General features: G+C 43.5%; 1 long non-coding RNA gene across 1 annotated transcript; it reads right to left on the bottom strand.

The window, feature by feature from the left end:
* Window positions 1-1,389: 1,389 nt before the first annotated feature.
* LOC116665950 lies at window positions 1,390-18,687 on the bottom strand. Its single transcript, XR_004322790.1, has 3 exons — window positions 18,386-18,687; window positions 18,146-18,215; window positions 1,390-2,191 (listed from the first exon to the last, which is right to left on the bottom strand). It is a non-coding gene; the product is annotated as an uncharacterized LOC116665950 (long non-coding RNA).
* Between the last annotated feature and the right edge of the window lie 694 nt (window positions 18,688-19,381).

Below are 19,381 nucleotides of genomic sequence, written 5' to 3'. Positions count from 1 at the left end.
GTGAACAAAGCAGTAAACAAAGAGGAGATCTCTGCCTTCATAGAGTTTACATTCTAGCCAGGGAGACAACTAAGAAGTAAACACACAAATATATACTGTAACTTAGGGGCCACTAAGTACTATGAATGAATTTAAAGCAGAATAAGGGGTCAGTGAGTTGCAGAAGGGGCTACTTCAGGAAGGGCATTGGATAAGGCCTCCCTGAGGTGGTGACATTCAAGCAGAGACCCAAACAAAGCAAAAGAGCAGACTGTGCTGAAATCTCAGGTGAACCAGGCTGTGATCAGTAGGTGCAAAGGCCCTGAGGTAGAGCACGCTGGGCATATTTAAGGCGCATCGGGAGGCCAGCAAGGCCAGACTGGAGTTAGTGAGGCAGAGAGACATGGAGCTCAGATCAGAGGGAAGCTGGGCCCTGATCACTTGAGCTTTTCTAGGCCATTGTTAGGACTTCGGACAGATTCTGAGTGCAATGAGAAGTCATTGGAGAGTTTTGAACAGGGGAGTGGTTTGATATGGCTTAAGTTTTTAGAGAATGTCCTGGCTCCTGTGTGAATAACGATTGTAAGCAAGGTGGAGCAGATTCAAGGACATTAGTTAGAAGTCCACTGTAGGAATCCCAGGAAGAGAAGATAGTGGCCTGGATCAGAGTGGTAAGCTGTGGAAAGAGTAAAAAGTGGTTGGATCAGGGGTACATGTTGAAGGTAGATCTGATAAGACTTTCGGATGAACTGAATGACCTTTATGGAGGAAGAAGAGCAGTTAAGAATGACTCCTAGGTTTTTGCCTGCGCATCTCATTGGAGATAGTACCGTTTACTGAAGTTAGAAAGCCTGGTATGGGGTGGGGGAGCAAGTTTGAGGAGGTGTGCAGAATCAAGAGTTCTGTTTTTGACCCATTACTGTTGTGATGGCTGTTAGACCTGCAATCGGAAGTGTTGAATCAGCAAATAGATCCGTCAGAATATAATCCATGCTAGTGATACATTAGGGAGTCACTGATGCATATACAGGTGTGGTGCTTCATGAGCTTACTGGGGACTGAGTAGAACTCTTTCTAGCTTATTACCTACTATGTGTAGCTCACAGTGCTTTGTGCTTGGAATACAGCAGCAAGCGAGACTGACGTGGTAATTATTCAAAGTGGCTTGCTCTAAACCCAGCATGCCACCAGGAATGGTCTTGACCTTTATTATTATTAAGGTCATTGAATGTTAGAGTGAAAGCAAACTTAGAGATGATCAAGTTCAAGCTTCCAACCTCTCTCCAATTTACAGCAGAGGAAACTGAGGCCTGGAGACATTAAGGACTTTGCTAAAATCTGTTCTTTAAAAGCTACTTACATTTTAGATTTTTTTAATGCATATGTCCATCCCAAATTGTTCATATTCTTTGTTTTTATTCATATTTACTTATACTCTAAGAAACAAAGTTGAAGTTGAGAAGAGAGTAAAAAAAAGATGTTTAAAGACTTTGCCTAAAAGACCTAAGAGTAATTCAGTTGAATTCAATAGATGTTTATTGAATGATCTACTGTGCTAGAGACTGTGGGGATAAAGGTGATTAAGAAGCATCCAAAGACAGCCCACAGGATGGGAGAAAATATTTGTAATTTATGTTTCTGATAAGGGACTTGTATCCTGAATGTGTAAAAACTCTTACAACTCAAAAATAAAAAGACAAACAGCCCAGTTAAAAGATTGGCAAAGGGAAAATGGGCAATTCATAGCATCCAAGATCCCAGTAGTGGGGCCAAGCTCCAGTGTAATCTTGTAACCTTCCTCAGAATTCCAGGCGGTTCCATCTAAGGAGCAGGGCATCAGAGGAGCTCTGGGCTTGGTATTAAGTCATAAAAGTCAGTGTGGCAGGAGCATCAGGGTGAAGACACAGGGCCCTTGGGAATTGTGATGACATGAGGTCAAAACATGAGCCAACCAGGCCGTAGGGCTGGACAACTCCCAGGAGTGGTGGGGGGTAAGATGGCAGAGGAGAAGGACTCTGAGCAAAGGGGGCCAAGCAGGTTGAATGCTTCTCCCTTGGTGGCCACGGATTCTGGAAGATGGCACCCAAGGCCACAGCATGCTTAGACTTCTTGTCCACACATGGTCTTCTTGTCCATAGCAGCAGAGGATGATGTCCTCCAACCCTGGTTGGTTGAAGATTCCAGGAGATGTAGGTCAAAGATTCTGGGGCCACTGCAGAGAAAGAAATGGACTGACTTCTTGAGCAACCACAGTGCAGCCAGGGCCAGGCAGATTTCAGAGTATGATCGTCCTTCTAGGTAAAGAATACTCGCAAAAGCTTTGCCTCAAACATAGTGCAGACTTGAGAAGGTTACATGGCTCGGATTCCCGTCAGTTGTCTCCTCTGTCTGTGTGCCCCAGCAACACGCTCCACTGTGTGAATTCCATGAAGGAGGCCAGTGAACCCTCTTGTCAGTGATTCTCAAACTTTTGCACCCAAGAACCTCTAATGGTAGAGGAGAGAAAACTTGGATCCTGGGAACTCTGGTGGACGTGGCTCTAACAATTTGCCCCGAAGCACAAAATCTACTTTAAGTGTCCCATTTACCTTAGGAACCCAGGTATTCTTTGATTCTAGTAATAGCAGGACAGGAGACCTTAAACGGTGGTCTGCTTTGGCTACGTTTTAGTCAGCTCTGTAATCGTTTTCCGTTGTTGCTGTAAAAATCACCACATACTTAGTGGCTTAAAACACAGACTTATTATCTGGGTCATAAGTCTGACATGGGTCCCACTGGGCAAAAGTCAAGGTGTCATCAGTAGAGCTGTGTTTCTTCCTGAAGGATCCAGAGAGCCCTCTCCCTGCCTTCTGCAGCTCTAGAATTTGGCCCCCTTCCTGGGCTTGGGGCCCTCGTCCTCCATCCTCAAAGCCAGCGGCGTGGTGTCCCCATGGCCCTTCCATAGCCACATCTCCCTCCCACTGACTACAGCTGGGACGGGCTCTCTGCTTTGAAAGACTCCTGTGATTACATTGTGCTCACCCAGCTAATCCAGCATAATCTCTCCATCTCAAGGTTCATGACCTTAATCACTTCTGCCAAGTCCCCTTTGCCACGTGAAGGAACATATTCACAAGTTCCAGGATTAGGATGTGGACATCTTTGGGAGGCTATTATTCTGCCTACTACAGTTGGTATGGCAAGAAGCCCTTGTGTCAATCCTAGGGAAGAAATAAAGGTAATTTCCCATCTTCCCGAGAGGGTAGCCAGGCCTGATGTATTTCTAGACACTTCTTGTCATCAAGGATCTAGACGATACTGTATATTGCCAAGGGTTAGCATCCCCCCCCCCCAATCATGATATGCTTCTGAGAACTTTTACAAAAGAAAGAAGCTGGACAAGACTGTATTTGGGTGGGTTGAAAAGATGAGGCAACCTCTCTGGATAGATGTTTGGCCTGGGAAGAAGCCCTTGTGGTTTCTGTGGGAAAGAAAGATGCAGTGGGGGAACAGAACATTAAAAAAAAAAAAAAGGCTTTGAGAGGGTTGGTCAGGGTCAGTCCTGGGAACACAGGTGTGGAGGGACCACAGGGCTGCCCTTGTGACTGAAACGCGTGGATCTGGACAGTGATACTGGACCACTTATGCTGGGAAGAGGTAAACTCAAGCCTATGGGGGATGCCAGGATGCAGGGGTGCAGGGATGTGAGCACTGAAGAAGGTGGAACTCTGCTTGGGCTACTGCTCTTCTGTCCCTTAATATCTGAAGTCAGGCAGACCTCATGCTGTGAGGGTAGAGTCTTCTTTTCCCAGCCCTATCTGCCTGCATTTGCAATACATAGTGCTTCTGTTTATTCAACTTCGACCTTATTTCGTGTGAACTAATTATCTTGGCCCTATTATGCAAGGAGAGTTTTCTTCCATCTCTTGCCGGATTCCATCTCTTAGCTTCCATGCATTGGCAATTACTTCTCCCTGAACTCAGAAGAGCTGTGTAAGGGTGTGGTGCGTGCGTGGGGGTGCGTGCATAGGTGTGTGTTGAGGGATGGAGACGTGGGAGGGTGAGAGCCCCCACCTCTCCTAAGTGCCTGTCCCTGTGCTTAACAGACAATAGGTTTCAAACATTAGTTCCCTTCCCTATACCTTCCTCACTTTTTCCAACCGCTTAGCTTCCCCCTAAACTCCAGAAATTTTTGTGACAACTGAAAACAGCCCCATGGAGTTCCCAAAGGCCTCCCAGGGGACAAGGTCACCGTCATGGAGAACTTGTGCTCAGAGTCTGTGAGCGGAAGGCAGTGCCTGTCCTCAGCAGGGGCTGGGATGGCAGTTTCTGGTTTACTGGGGCCCCTGTGTGGGAAGAAGTTTCCTGGAACAACCCCCAACTGGCAGCCAGTTCTCTAAATAGTGACTATGATTTCTTACCAGTTAAAGCAATCACCTCTTGAACTCCTGCTATTCACGCTTTGGTCATGTTCTGCCCAAGGAGGGTAGGGGGTGGGGCTCATCTTAGAGGTTCTCCATTCTGCCTGCCCATCAGAATCACAGGGATCTTAAAAATAGTGACACCCAGAGAATCTGATTTAACTGGCTTGTTAGTTCAGGCAGTCTAATGCTCCCGGTGACCAGCCAGCAATGCCAACCAGTTACCAGGAGACTGTGAATAACCTTGAGGCTGGGGTGGGAGTGAGGCTAGCAGCATTGAAATAAATGCTTCCCATTAGCTGGGGAAATTTCTTCATTAGCTCCTCCCCTTTCATTTATTCTACTCTTTCTCCCTTTCTCCCTTCTACCCATTTTTATTATAATGATTCAGAATTAATTGTACTGTCCCCTTTTGAACAAAAGAGAGCTATTATTCCATTGCAGCAAAGGGTGAGGATGAAAAAAACAGCACAGTCTACAGCTATTTAATGTTTTTATTTCCTCTTGGCTTGAAAGACTTGCAACGGAGCAGAGGGGAGTTGGGGTGAGACACTCAGACCCCGGGAAAATAGGAAATGAGTCAGTGTCCAGTCTGGCCCAGCCTGGCCCACTCCATGTAGACAGCTATCAGACTTTCTAGAAAGCACAGGCTGAAGGCATCTCTCAAACTCTCCGGGTTTCCTTTATGGTTTAATGCTCACATCTGAAGGAGACGAAGACTCAAGGCTTCTCCACACACCCCGTAGATTTCAGAATCTCTGAAAGAAGGCACTGTCTACTGTGAAGGTTTTAATCTGCCGTCTGCCAGGAGGAAATTAGTGTGGGAAAACAGCCAGCTCGGCGCTTCCACTACTTAGCTTTTATACAGGAAGAATCAAAGAGCTAGTCTTCATTTTTTGCGAAGCCCAGGTTTCAGAATATTATTCTTTTATAGTCTCCTGAAATTTACCAACGAATTTTAAACTCAGGCAGTGTTGGTTTAAAAGCCATACACAGTCTGTGAGTTGCAGCATTTATGCCATTGTGGAAACTGTGGTTGTGTATCTTAGACTACATGCCCCTAGTGTTAGGATTAGAGATAAAATGAGAGGAAGGAAATCATTTTCACTTCTAAAGGCTGGTTGATGTGTTTCTTGATTTAAAAAAAAAAACAAACGTGGTTTAATTGATAGCTATATTAGCAATAGTTTATGGCTCATTTGAACCTGATCTTAACCAATTAAGATAGACCTGGCTCAACTGGCCAAGATTATGGCTCCAATTTAATCTGAGTGCAAACAGAGCTGTAGAGGCTTACGTACACATGTTCATATTATACATGGACACTTGCATAGTTAACCTAAGGAAAGTCCATACTGTATTTAATACTATGTACATGTTGTACAGGTCTTGGGCCCATTGGTTTCAGGTCCATTCCTCACCTTCCCCTGTTCTGCTCTGTGTCTCAGGGGGGCTGGCCATTGCAGAGTTTTCCCAGGCTGCCAGGTCACCTGGGTTCCAGCCGGGCTCAGCCAGTGAGAAGCACTGGACTGGGGGAAGGGAAAGGCCAGGATGTCTCTCTCCCAGGAAGCCTTCTGCCCTTCTATGATTTCTGACAGTGGCTGTAGCAAGGCTCCAGACCCTGCCACAAAGGCCAGCTGTGGTTCCATCTGCCATCAGCGACCCCAGCCACTGAGCCCTGGTAACACCATCTCCTCTGATTTTTCCAGGCTTGGAAGTGACTTCCCACTGTCACTAATCTAAACTTATCAGATCATCCATCAACTATGTAACCAACTCCCTGCATTAAATTCCCTCTGTTATGAATATGTGTAGTAATTTCTGTTGTTCTGGTTAGATCCTGATAACCAGACTGATAACATATGTCATGCTAAAATGTATTTTTCTTTAACATGGATTAACTGTTAGCAAATTCTCTAATTAGGATTGTGGTTACCAATCTGTTGTTGTCTATAATTATTTGTTTGAAGGGCAGTTCATAATCTATTAAAGTTATTACTTGCCACTAAATTTTTTAAAAGCTTAAATTTCAAAAATGGTTGTAAATTCTACCATCTTGAGCTTCAAAGCAGAAGCCTAATTTTACTCAATGCATTCCTATGCTACATGTAATGGAAATCGTGCATCATAAGTCAACGAATGATTTTTATTCGTAATAGAACCACTTCTATTTTGTATTTTGCAGAAATAGCTCACATTCATTCTTGAGCTAATATGCATACTGACTTCCAGCAATAGCATCATGCAGGAATGATCTGGTAATAGTTACAGTAAAGGAAATACTCATAATAACTACTTTGAAACTGGGAAGTAATTCATGTCTCCCTCTTTAAGTGATTTATCTTTATCATTACTTGCAGTATCTTTCCTGAACCTTTGCCTAAAATGCTCTCTCCTGCTGACTGCAAATTCAGATGGACTGTATCGTTCCAGGAGGGGAATGCATTAGTAGACTATCTTCTAAGATCCCTCCCTCAACTATAGCAAGTCACTTAGGCTACCAATTCCTTTCCTCCCTCCCTCCCTCCTCTTGCTTAAAGGACCCTACAAGTAAAAGAAAAGCAAGTAAAAGGGACAGAATTTCAAACATGGAACCTGGCACTGTGTCTGTCAAGAGAGTATATGGATGTCTGATTAAAGATGGCAGATTAAGCATGCTTGATTTTATCCTCGCCAAAACCCCACTAAAATGGTAATATGACATTTAAAAAGTGATAAATACCCAGTAATAGCAGAGGGACTCTCAGCAGATAAGAGATTTCAAAGAATTTCTGGAGAGTAGACAGTGGGTAAGGAGTGATGGCAGAAGAAAGAGAACAGAGGCAACTAAACTTATATTACATGAGTGGGAGGCTGAAGGAGGGTAGAACAGAACTTGGGACACTAGGAAATTCATAAATATCAGCTGAGTGAGTGATAGGGCTGAAACTATGGTGACTGATAAAATGGCTCAGGGAAGCAGTTGGCCTCCCACCCCACGTGGCAGTCAAATAGGCTCTGCATCACCCCACCCAATAAAAAACAACAGTCTTGTTCTCCTCTCTACAAAATGTAATGACCCCAAAGATAAGACCCTAACATGCAGGGATTTTTGAGTTCCCTAACTGGGACTCTGCCAAGTAATCATAGTAAAAGCAATAGAAGCAGGAAATAGTTAGATAGCACTGTAACATATACATCATTAATTCATTTAATGTTCACAGCAACTCTAGGAGAAACTGAAGAACAGAGTGATTACTAAGTAGCCTAAGATCACACAGCAAGTAACTGGCAGAACTAGATCACCACAAGGTAAAGGCCCAACTAATAAGCCTCATCTACGTGCAAAAAAAAAGTACCAATGAGCATCTTACTGCCTCAGTCTGAAGTAGAAACAACCGAGGATGACCAGATACTTGACAAAAGGCCGCAACATGAAAGATAGATAAAAATAAACACAAGAGTGACCAAGAGGAAAGAGTAAAGACTCGAACCAGAAAAGAAGAAAGAAACTTCCAATTACTATCCTCAGGGAAATCTGAAAAGATATTGCATCATAAAAGAACAGGATGCAATGGAAAAGAAATTATCAAAGAAGTGTAAATAGCACCTGGAAATTAAAAACACATTTATAGTAAAAAAAATTCAACGGAAACATTAGGATGTAAATTCAAAGAAATCTCCCAGAGAAAGGACAAAGAGATGGAAATCGTAAGAGAAAAAAGTCTTAGAGGGCTAATCCAGGATATCCCACACCTGACTAATAGAAGTTACAAGAAAGAAAAATTGGATAATGGGAAATACAAGGTGTTTCCCAGAGGTGAAAGACATGAGTCTCCTAGACATTTAATCATTAAATTTATACATTGAGGATACATAAAAAGTCCTCTGTGACATTTGTAATCTGTTCTGCGGCTAAAACCAAGTCTTCAGTGCTCTCTCAATAGCCTAGGAGTTGAAAAGGAATAACAGGGTCTACGTTATTGTGACCATGAAAATACTGTGTGCCATTAGGCTAGTCATCACTCTATTTTGCATCCCTTACCTCAGCTCAGACAAACCAAAGAACCCTCCTCCAACCCACACCCGTTAGAAGAAGGAAAAAAGGAAGGAATTCTAGAAACTTCTCATTGAATGTCTTCACTTATGTTGCTGAACAGAGAGCAGAAATTGACATTGGAACTCAGGGTGGAAAACTGAGAACCAATCACCTGCCACAGCAATAGCTATTTCACTAAAGAGAGAACAGCCATTCCTGTGCATGTCTGCCTCTCGCAGTGGATTTTAGAAACCTTGTCACTCATTGTTGAAGTCTGCACCTTCATCAGTTGTCTGACTCCAGGGACGCTCAGTTGCAGAACAACATGGTCGTCAGCCAACTTCTGCAGTTGGCTGCATGACTACCTTATGAAGTCAGCACTTGGGTACCTGGTCTTAAGTTTCCCAAGTTTCTACAACCCAGACCCTCCTGATTGGACTTGTCAATTTCCTAAGTCAATAATCCCTTCACTCTCCTTTACCAATAGTGTGGATTGAGTCGCATCAAAGTATAAAAACCTCTTTAGAAGTTCTATGCACAATACATACAACACTTGCATCTCAAAGTCAGCTTTATTTTTAATATGGAAATGAATATATGTATGTATATGCATGACTGGGATATTGTGCTGTACACCAGAACTTGACACATTGTAATTGATGGTACTTCAATTTTTTAAAAAGTCAACTTTTTAAAATACTATAAGCATCATTACAGAGAAATCATTACTAAAGCAGAGACTTTCTAACATTTGGCATCTCCCATGGGAGATGCCTGCTAATCCTCCTTCAACTCTGCCCTCATCATGTAATTCCCATTCTGGAAACTCAAGCACCTCATATCTGAACTCTGCTGCCCAGCATTGAAAGCCATCCACAATCTGGTCGCACCCTCCTAATCTAACTCTTCCTGTTCCCTATTACTCCCAATGTGCATCATCTCCCTGACAACCAGGCAGTGAGCATCCTCACCTCTGTTCCTTTTCTAGCCAACTGGAATCAGGAAATTGAATGGGGCAAGGGTTTCCTCCCAGAACCCCTCCTCCGGGAAGACTTCCCTGACTTATCCAGTCCTGTGGCTCTCTGGGCACCCCTTGTTTTACCTACCAGCTTGGCCCCATTGTGCACTTCACGGCCCATAGTCTAGATCCAGGAAACTGGTTCCTTCCTCCTGGAAGGACTCATATCTTTTACTTCTCTGTATCTGCAGAGTTCCTATCACATTGCCAGTTTGTGTAGTGGGTGTTACTTGAAAACTCGGAGTCAAAGGAAATAAATCCCTTTGCCTGGGGACTCACAGTTCATCCAGGTTTTCCCCAGTTGTTCCTCTCAGGCACTGGGAGAGTTTCCAGTGTCGTCAAGATCTAGGTCTAAGCTAGTGGCTCCAATTCCTTGTCTCATTTTCATGATTCTTCTTGAAGATCCTATTTCTATCTTTTTTAAAAATGGAGAATAGACCACTTGAGACGATCCTAAGAACTCATGTTTCCACCAAATTAATATATGCATGTTATAAATGAAACTATACATGTTGTTTAGATAAGAGAGAGTATCTAAGGGTTGAAGATTATAATCAGAGGAAGGAGTTAAGGAAGCTCTGCCCAAAAGGCAAGAACCTCTTGGCTAATGATCCAATCAAGATGTCAGCATCCAGGAAAACTCATGCAGATGGACACCCTGGAATGTCTGCACCAGCTTTTATATCCCCTGGGTGAGCCACAGCCGTCCCCTACGTCCCCAGGAGAACTTCCAAAACCAGCAGGAATAACAGCAAAAAAACTATATTGAGAAGCAATGCTCAGAGGCATATGGTGACAAATTTCCCCAGGAGATAAGGATAGTTGAGGGGATCTAAGACCCCACCAACACCACCTACTTTGGAGAGGGGGGATTGGAAGTAAAGCAGTATGAATGGAGGCTGGCCAGAAGTTAAGGGAAGGCAAAGGATCCAGCTGGTTTCAGCAGCTCCTGTGATTCTGTACAAGTCACAGTGAGGAGGGTGCTGAGAAATGGCGAGTTAACATAGAAGAACCCGGCTCCCTCCACAGACTGCTGGTCTTGATTGCCACGATGGCCGTATTACATACAAAGTTTACTGCACAGGTGCTATTGAGAATTTACTAAATTAAAATTAGAGCAACAGGACATTAAAACCCACTTGCAGAAGAACAGGGGAAAAAAAAAAAAAAGGCAAGATCCCCTCTATTCCAAGGAGGAATTCCATAGATTGCATTACAGAGAGAAACGTGGGTGACAGGTGAGAATCGCTCCACAATGCCCAGGTGCAGAGGATGCCGCATTGTTGTATTTCTTTAAAATCAGATTAAACTTGGTTTCATATTTCTCACTCTCCAAGGTTGGGGAAGAATCTAATATTATGATGACTGGGTCTCCTGGGCTCTCATTGGCCCAGGAAAGTGGGGGCATCCTGATTTGTAGGCCACGCCAGGTGCCACAGTTACCACTGCTCCTCTGCTACCCCATGTGCTGGCCTTTTCTGGCACGCAGGGAGAACCTGGGAGGACCATGGAGAGGCTTCTTGGCGCTGTATCCTCTCCACTGGCCACGGGTTATCCCCGGGATAACCTAGCCAGGCTCTCAGAGCAGGATTATGGAGTGTCCAGCCACCATAGGCTTTCAAGTAACCTCTCACGTCAGTTCCTGCAGGGATGGTGGGACACAGACCCCCTACAGCCCCAGAAGCCTGCACCCACTGCCCCTACACACGTGCCTGCACGCGGGCACGCACACGTGCACATGCGCGTAAAGACATCCTCCATCTCAGGGAAGCCACCCTATAAGGCTGGGCCAAATTTCCCTCCTTTAAAAGCAGCAACTATTTCCGCCATCCTGAATTTTCTTCTTAACAAGACTGGTTTCCATTCAAAGATCAGAGTGAAGGGGCCTTAACCTGGGGCCTAGAAACCTCTCTGGGTAAGACTTCAAAGCACAAAGGGCTATTTCTTTTTCCCCTGAGGAAGGGAAAGGCCAGAACTTAAAACTCAAGGCCGACAAGAAAACTACCCTATTGTTCCTTTTTTGCTGATAAGGGCACAGCAGTAAAAAGGATAAGACAGCGATTAACTTCAGCCATCCCTCTCTGTTTCCTGGGTGAACACTGAGCATGTGGTGTGTGTGTTTGCGTGTGTGGTGGAGGTGGGGGTATGGTGGCTAAAAGCATTAACACAGGGGATCTGGACCCCTGATGGAATCTCCAAGGCAGCTTAGCAGAGAAGCCAGGAAAGAAACCCGAGCCACATGTCTGCAAGCATTAACTGTAGCAGGTGCCAATGTGTCCTGTGACCATTTGAAATGAGGAAATGGCAATTTGCAAAGATTTCCTGACGGCTGGTGTGAGGAACAGGACTGCTGGTCTAGTGGCCGGGGTTGGGGGGAGGCAGGAGGGCCTGTAGACCCTACAGTCCGCTCACAAAGCTCTACAGTCTGTTCGGGGGCTGAGCCTGAGGGGACGCCTTTCCCTAACTCATCAAATGTGTTACAGGACTGATGTGTCCCTATTTAGGAAGGACAGTGGGATGAGGGAAAATACCAGGCTCAGGAAAAGCCTGTGTATTTGGTGGAATGTAAAGATGATAAAACTCTACACCAAAACCCAACTCACATTAAAGCAGGGAAACAAACAGCAGGGAAGTGAAAATCATTCATAACTGACCCTTGAACAGGGGGAGTTATGCAGGAGGAAATCAGGACGCAGTAGCTCCCCATCCTCCCCTCCCCTCCCCCGCCCTCCCTGCAGAGCTAGGCAGTTGGCCATGCACCATGTTAAGAAGAAGCCCGGTAATATGGCTAATATCAGTCCAGGCGGAAAAAAAAAAAAAAAAGGAGAATTTTTAAATTCTTACTTAAAGAGATAGTTAGGTAGCACGGCCTATAGGAGATCCTGATCCTGAGCTGAGCTCTCTACAAAAGTGTCCTCTCAAATGTCAGAGAGATATTAAAGATACACACCATGCAGTGCAGTGTGGGTTAATGCCCTGTTGTCATGGGCCATCTTAGCTCCTTGGAGCCCCCAGTACTGAGCATCCTAAACTTCTGGGAACGCACAGGAGATCCTTATTTTTGATCTGAAGAGAGATTCACAGTTTACTAAATTAAAAAAAGCAAGTTGCAAAGTAACCCACCTTTTGTACAACAAGCAAAGTGAAAAGAATCCTCTGTGTGTGGACTGATGCTTGTCCTGGTGAGCACATGGAGAAGCGGAGGAACAGCCTAAGTATTACCATGGGAAACTGGCATTTTTGTAAGTCGAAAATGATCTAAAACAGGCATTTTAATATAGTACCAGCTAATAAACCACCAAGGATGTTAACATTGATTATACAGAGTGATAGAAAGCCTTTTATTATATTGCTTTTAATTATAACCATGTATTGCTCCTGAATTTTTTGCAATTCTGATAAAAAAACATTTTAAAAGAGATGAAAGAAAGCACCTAGCTTGAGCCATCAAAAGCCATGAATAAGCTTCAAGTCCTTGTTTATGTGTCAATTATATCTCAGGAAAGCTGGGGGAGAAAAAGCTACAAATTCTTGGGAGGGTCACACCATTTCTCTAATCCACCTCATCACTATTGACATTTGGGGCTGGATAATTCTTTGTTGGGGTGGGGAACTGTTCTGTGTGTTGTAGGATGGTTAGCAGCATCCCTGGCTTCTTTGTATTCATGACAGCAGCATCCCAACCCTGGCCAAATGACAGCCAGAAATGTTTACAGGCGTTGCCAAATGTTCCCTGGGGGGCAGAATTGCCCCCGTTGGGAACACTTCTCTAGTCCTCAATTTCTCGTCAATGAAGGGAAACCTTGAGCCAAGTCCTCACCACGCTCCCTTGAAGCACCAACATTCTCTGATTCTATCAGTACGGAATCTTACGTGCTTTCCAGAAGCTATTTTCCTCCAGAGCCACTAGAGGGAGCACTCTGCAATACAAAGGACAAAACACAGCCCTCGGGGAACTTGTTTTCCCTCCTTGGTGGACTTTGCTGTCTCTGTTCCCAATGCCCCCAGCCTTTAATAAATAGCTTTTGATGTGGAGAGTGATAACCCTTAACCACAAGGCATGAAGAGCTATTTGTCTTGTGCTTTGTGCCATAAAAGTCGTTGTTTTTAGATATGGTGGAAGAGTGCAAAATGTTCTTTGCTTTTTCAACATTCTTTGTGAGGCAGTTAGATGAATCACATCACTAAAAAGAAGTTATGCATCTCCATGAAGAAAGTCTGTGGGACAACTAGGCTGAGAGGTGGAAGATCTAGTTTTCTTCCTGATCCTGCCACTTCTAGGCTGTGTGATGTTGGCCAAGTCTCTTAACCTTTCTGGTTACATATAATAGAGCTGAGATAGGCTGAGAAGTTGAGTTACGTGCTTGAGGTTACATACTGAGTGAAAGGATGGTCAAGGTTGGATTTGGATCTAAGCTGTTGACTTCATGGGATAGTTGTGAGAATCAAATGAGATGGAGTAGGTGAGAAAGTTTTGAAAAATCAAAAACCCCACACAAGTTCAAGGTGTTGATTTGCAGCTATTGTGGGAGTGAGAGAAGGTGATGGCTGAGAGGTAGCATGGTGGGGGGTGGGCAGGGAGGGAACCAGGTTAAGGTATGTCCACACAGGTAACAGAAGATATTCCTCCATCGACGTGTTAAATTACAGGAAACGGTCTCAATGTCCCCAAATCCTTTACTAATGATGGAACATAAGGTTTCAATCCCCATCAAAATGGACAGGCCACTTGGAGGGGTGTTATTTTACTCCCTTATGAGATATTTAAACACCTTAATGAAAATGAGAGGTCTACCTCCAATACTGCTTTTTTAAATTGAAGTATAGTCGGTTACAGTGTGTCAATTTCTGGTGTACAGAATAATGTCCCAGTCATGCATATATATACATATATTTGTTTTCATATTTTTTTCATTGAAGGTTATTACAAGATACTGAATAGAGTTCCCTGTGCTATACAGAAGAAATTTGTTTTTTATCTATTTTTTATATATAGTGGTTAACATTTGCAAATCTCAACACTGTTTTTTAAACTTTTTAAAAATCTTGAACCATAGTAAGAAATATGTTTCACAGAGAGACCCAGCTCACACACATATAAAACTAAAACAAATGTCTTACTTGTAATACACTTGGATTTTTTCTATTCTGTTTTCTTTTATTCTGTCACTTGAAACCATTGCTGGTTGTGACCCAATAGGTAGTGGGTCCTGACATGCAATTTTAAAACCAATGTTCTAGGAATTTTTGTGGGAGGAGAGGAGGAAAGCTGGGTCCTGGTGCTGGGTGAGGGAGGAAACAGGAGCTGTGCCTCTCAAGCATTCCTCAGAGCCTCAAAGATGAACTTTTTACACTTTTCTGGGGGCTGATTCTTTGAGGAATGATTCAGGAGGAAGGAAAAAAAAGCAACAGTCCCAGATTCACCTAAATGAGTGAGGATGGGCCACTGGGCAGTGGGCTCCAGGCTGGATTCTGAGAGGTCCTCAGCTAGACCCACCCTATTGACATCAAATACAGGTGGGCATGACGGAACCACCACCACAATGAAAACTAAAACCCCTGCATTTAGTGAGCCCTTATTACACGTCAGACATTTCACTAAGCACCTGATACGAGTGATGGGATGTAAATGAAGTTCAAGTGCTCCCTGCGTTTCCTTTCTTCCTGCCCACTAAGAGGCATTCTGGCTTTGCCTATCCAGTTTCTTTCCTTGCCCCATCCAGAAGGAGAACTGGACAGAAGTAGAAGGACTGGAGGAACGTTGGTTAGGGCTGGAGAAAAAGCTTTGTAGGGACCCTGGGAGAAAGATGGAGGGTGGGGCTGAAGCTGTGGGATATAAGGGGCTTGGATAGGAAGGGAAAAGGGATGTTAATAACAATTGCAGGGGGCTCTGGATGATGTTTGAGAAATGCAAGTACTGAATACCAATTCATCTGAAGTTGCTTTTCGGTGACTGGACTGGGTTTCTCAGACTGACACCACCCTGAGACTGGCCCATGTGGGTCAAGGTCTCATAAGGTTATGTATGCATTATTTTATTTAATCTGCATTACAAACCCAGGAGGTGGTATTTTTTTTCAGATTAGAAAAGGAGGCTGATATATACTAAGTAACCTTAGAGTCATATAGCTAATACATATGGAAAAATTCTCCCCAAATTGATCTGTAGATAGAACACAATCTCCATCGAAATCCCAGCTGGATTTTTTTTGCAGAAATTGAGAAGATAATCCTAAAAACTATATGGAAATTCAAGGGATCCAGAATAGCTAAAATAACCTTGAAAAAGAACAAAAGTTGGTAGACTCATACCTCTAAGTTTCCAAACAGTAATCAAACAGAAGCAACAGTAATCCAAACAGTGTGCTGCTGGCTTAAGAACAGACGTCTAGATCAATGGACTAGAATTAAGAATCCAGAAGTAAACTAGTATTTATTAGTTTTTAGGTCAGTTGATTTTTTAAAATTTTTAATTGAAATATAGTCTAAAATTTACAATGTTGTGTTAGTTTCTGGTGTACAGCAAAGTGATTCAATTTTACATATATATACACGCACATACACACACATATATATCCTTTTTCATGTTCTTTTCCATTATGGTTTATGATAGGATATTGAATATAGGTCCCTGTGCTATACAGTAGGACTTTATTTATCTATTTTATATTTAGTAGTTTGTATCTGCTAATCTCAAACTCCTACTTCCACTTCCACTTTGGTAACTGTAAGTTTGCTTTCTACATCTGTGAGTCTGTTTCTGTTTTGTAAATAAGTTCATGTGTATCAGATCTTAGATTCCATATACAAGGGATATCATATGGTATTTGGCTTTCTCTTTTGGACTTACTTCACTTAGTATGATAATCCCTTGGTCCATCCATGTTGCTGCAAATGGCATTATTTCATTCTTTTTATAGCTGAGTAGTATTCCACTGTGTGTGTGTATATAGTCAGTTGATTTTTGACAAAGGGGACAAGACAATTCATAAAGGGAAAGGACAGACTATTTTTTAAATAACCTTCTAATTTTAGATTAGTTTTAGATATACAGAATTCTTGTGAGAATAGTCTTTTCAACAAATGGTTCTGGGACAACTGGCTACCTACATGAAAAGAATGAATTTAGATCCCTATCTTACGTAAAAATTAACTTAGTGTGGATCATAGACCTAAATGTAAGAACTAAAACTATAAAACTCTTAGAAAACTCAGGTGTAAACTTTATGACCTGGGTTTCACAATGGTTTCTCAGACATGACACCAAAAGCACAAATGATAAAAAAGAAGATCGATAAGTTAGACTTCATCAAAATTAAAATTTTTTCTCCTTTAAGAACATGAAATGGCAGCTACAGACAGGGAGATGTATTTGTATCCAGAATATATATAAAGACCCTCTACAACTCAGAAATAAAAAGACAATTTAATTTAAAAATGAGTAAGGTATTTGAATAGACATTTCTCAAAGAAGATACATAAATGGCCAATAAGTTCATGAAAAGATGCTCAACATTACTAGTCACTAGGGAAATGCAAGTTAAAACTGAAATGAAATACTACGTCACATCCACTAGGATGGCTAGGCTCCGAAAGATGGACAGTAAGATTGTTGGTGAGGCTGTGGAGAAATCAGAACTCTCACACATCACTGACGGGAATGTGAAATGGTGCAGCACTTTGGAAAACAGTTTGGCAGTCCCTCAAAATGTTAAACATGGAGTCACCTTGTGACCCAGCAATTACACCCAAGATACATGAAAACATATGTCCACACAAAAACTTGTACTCGAATGTTCATGGCAACATTATTCATAACATCCAAAAATGAAAACAATTCAAATGTGTATCAGCTGATGTATGGATAGACAAAATGTGGAATAGCCACACAATGGAATATTATTTGGCATAAAAATGAATGAAGTACTGATATATTCTACAACGTGGATGGACCTTGAGAACATTATGCTAAATGAAAGAAGCCAGACACAAACGACCACATATTATGTGACTCCATTTATACAGAATGTCCAGAAGAGGCAAATCTACAGAGACAGAGAGATTAATGTTTGCCTAGGACTGGCGGGGAGGGAGCAAGTGAACTTAAAACATTTTCCTCAGCCCAAGGTCAGGCTCTGTGTGGACGCTGACAGGGACCCTCGTCAGCTGTTGCTGCTCCCTTGATCAAAAACATGTGGCTTTCTCTGCCAGTGGGCACAAGGTTTCTTTGGGGGGTGATAAAAGTGTTCTAAATTTAGGTTATGGATCACATAATTCTGCAAGTATACTAAAATCCACTGAATTGTATACTGTAAGTGGGTTAACTTTATGGGGTATAAATTATACCATAATAATAAATTGTTTTTTTTTAAGTGATGGAGATGAGAGAAAATGGAAGCAGAAAGTATAGACAGGTTTTCCAAGTCTTTGTTTTTGTTTTTTAATTTCCAGTATATAACTGCATCTGTTGTACCAAAGAGGAGTGTTCTCCAGATGACGCAGAAGTTAGGGTGTCACCGTACTTACATCTCTGTGCCCCCAGATGTTTTGCCCAATTCTCTGATTTTATCCTCCCTGTTAGAATCAACCCCAGAGCATTCAATGAAGGAGCTGTGTGTCACTTAAGCTTACTCATTTCTCCTTCTTTACTTTTCTTTTCACATTATCTTGGTCCCACAAGGTAGACTGAAAAACAATCACCTCTGTTCATCTTATTAAAGACATAAATACCTGTGTCTGTGAAGCAAGCAAGTCCTCAGAGCCTTTGGGGAAACAGCAGGGAGGTGCCTAGAGGCATTTTCTGCAGGAGAGAAGAAAAGAATCAACAAGCTGTTGCCAAAAAAGCCTGGAACTTAAAGCATGTCCCTCAGGCCCAAGGTCAGGCTCTGTATGGACGTTGACAGGGACCCTGGTCCGTTGTTGCTGCTCCCTTGATTAAAAGCATGTGGCTTTCTCTCTTCTGAAACTCACCTCTGCTTAATTCCACCTGCCTGGGGAGTCAGACCGCACAGCACAAGTGTAATTCCTCAGAGTGGCAACTGGCAGAGGTCCCAGGAACAAGGTAATGACACAAGGTCCCCAACGATCAGAGGCATTGACTTTCTGAGCCCAGGAGAGGGATCCCGTGACCGACACCCCGCCCCACAGTGGGAAGGAGAGCGGTGGAGTGGCATTATTGAGGAGGCCACCAACACCTCCTGGCCACTGCCACCAGGGACTGGAAATTCCTGGCTTTTGTCTTCCTCTTGGAATCAGACATTTACCCTGGGAGACCATGGAAAAGTACAAACCACAGAATCATAAACCATAGAGGGAAGAAGGTAACTCCAAGGTCGTTCTTAGCCGGGGCCCGGACACCCCCGTAAACAAGTGTTCTTCTTGTGCCAACCCTCCTCACTTTGGTGTGAACACAGCCACTGGTGGGACTCTCGCTCCGTCCCAGAAAAGCAGCTGATTCCTGGTACGGTGGTGCTCAGGGCAGTGACTGCCATTGTCAGGTCCAGCTCTGTCTCCTGTCACCTCCAGCCCCTCCTGGGGCTTTGAAACCACATGGTAGTTCCAGCTCCTTCTCCAGGGCTCAGAGTCTTGGAGAATGCCCTCTTTCTTCCTTGCCTGTGGTCTTCTTGTCTGCCTCAGACTCGTGCCTTCAGTTACACTGACCCTCCCACCTACACCCACGGGGCCAGGGGGCAATAAAGACAAGTCTGGCCTCGGCTCCTCTGAGCTGCTCTGTCCACTGTGCTCTCAGCCCCTGCATCCACCACACGCCGCCAGACCTCCCTAGCATTGTCTTCAGGGTCCAGCTCCTCGCCTCCACTTGGACATGACCGGACTTACCCTCCTGGCCCCTCTGGGCATCCCAGCAAGCCTCAGACGTGGTACTGACCCATCAGGAAAGCATGAGGCCTACTCCTCTACACAGATCATCCCTAATTGCTCCACGATTTCCTTATAGGATTTGGTTTC

This window comes from Camelus ferus, chromosome 1 (assembly GCF_009834535.1).
Source record: "Camelus ferus isolate YT-003-E chromosome 1, BCGSAC_Cfer_1.0, whole genome shotgun sequence".
NCBI classification, from domain to species: Eukaryota; Metazoa; Chordata; class Mammalia; order Artiodactyla; family Camelidae; genus Camelus; species Camelus ferus.
The sequence above is the reverse complement of the archived record's forward strand: the minus strand, read 5'-3'. Positions and strand labels throughout refer to the sequence as shown.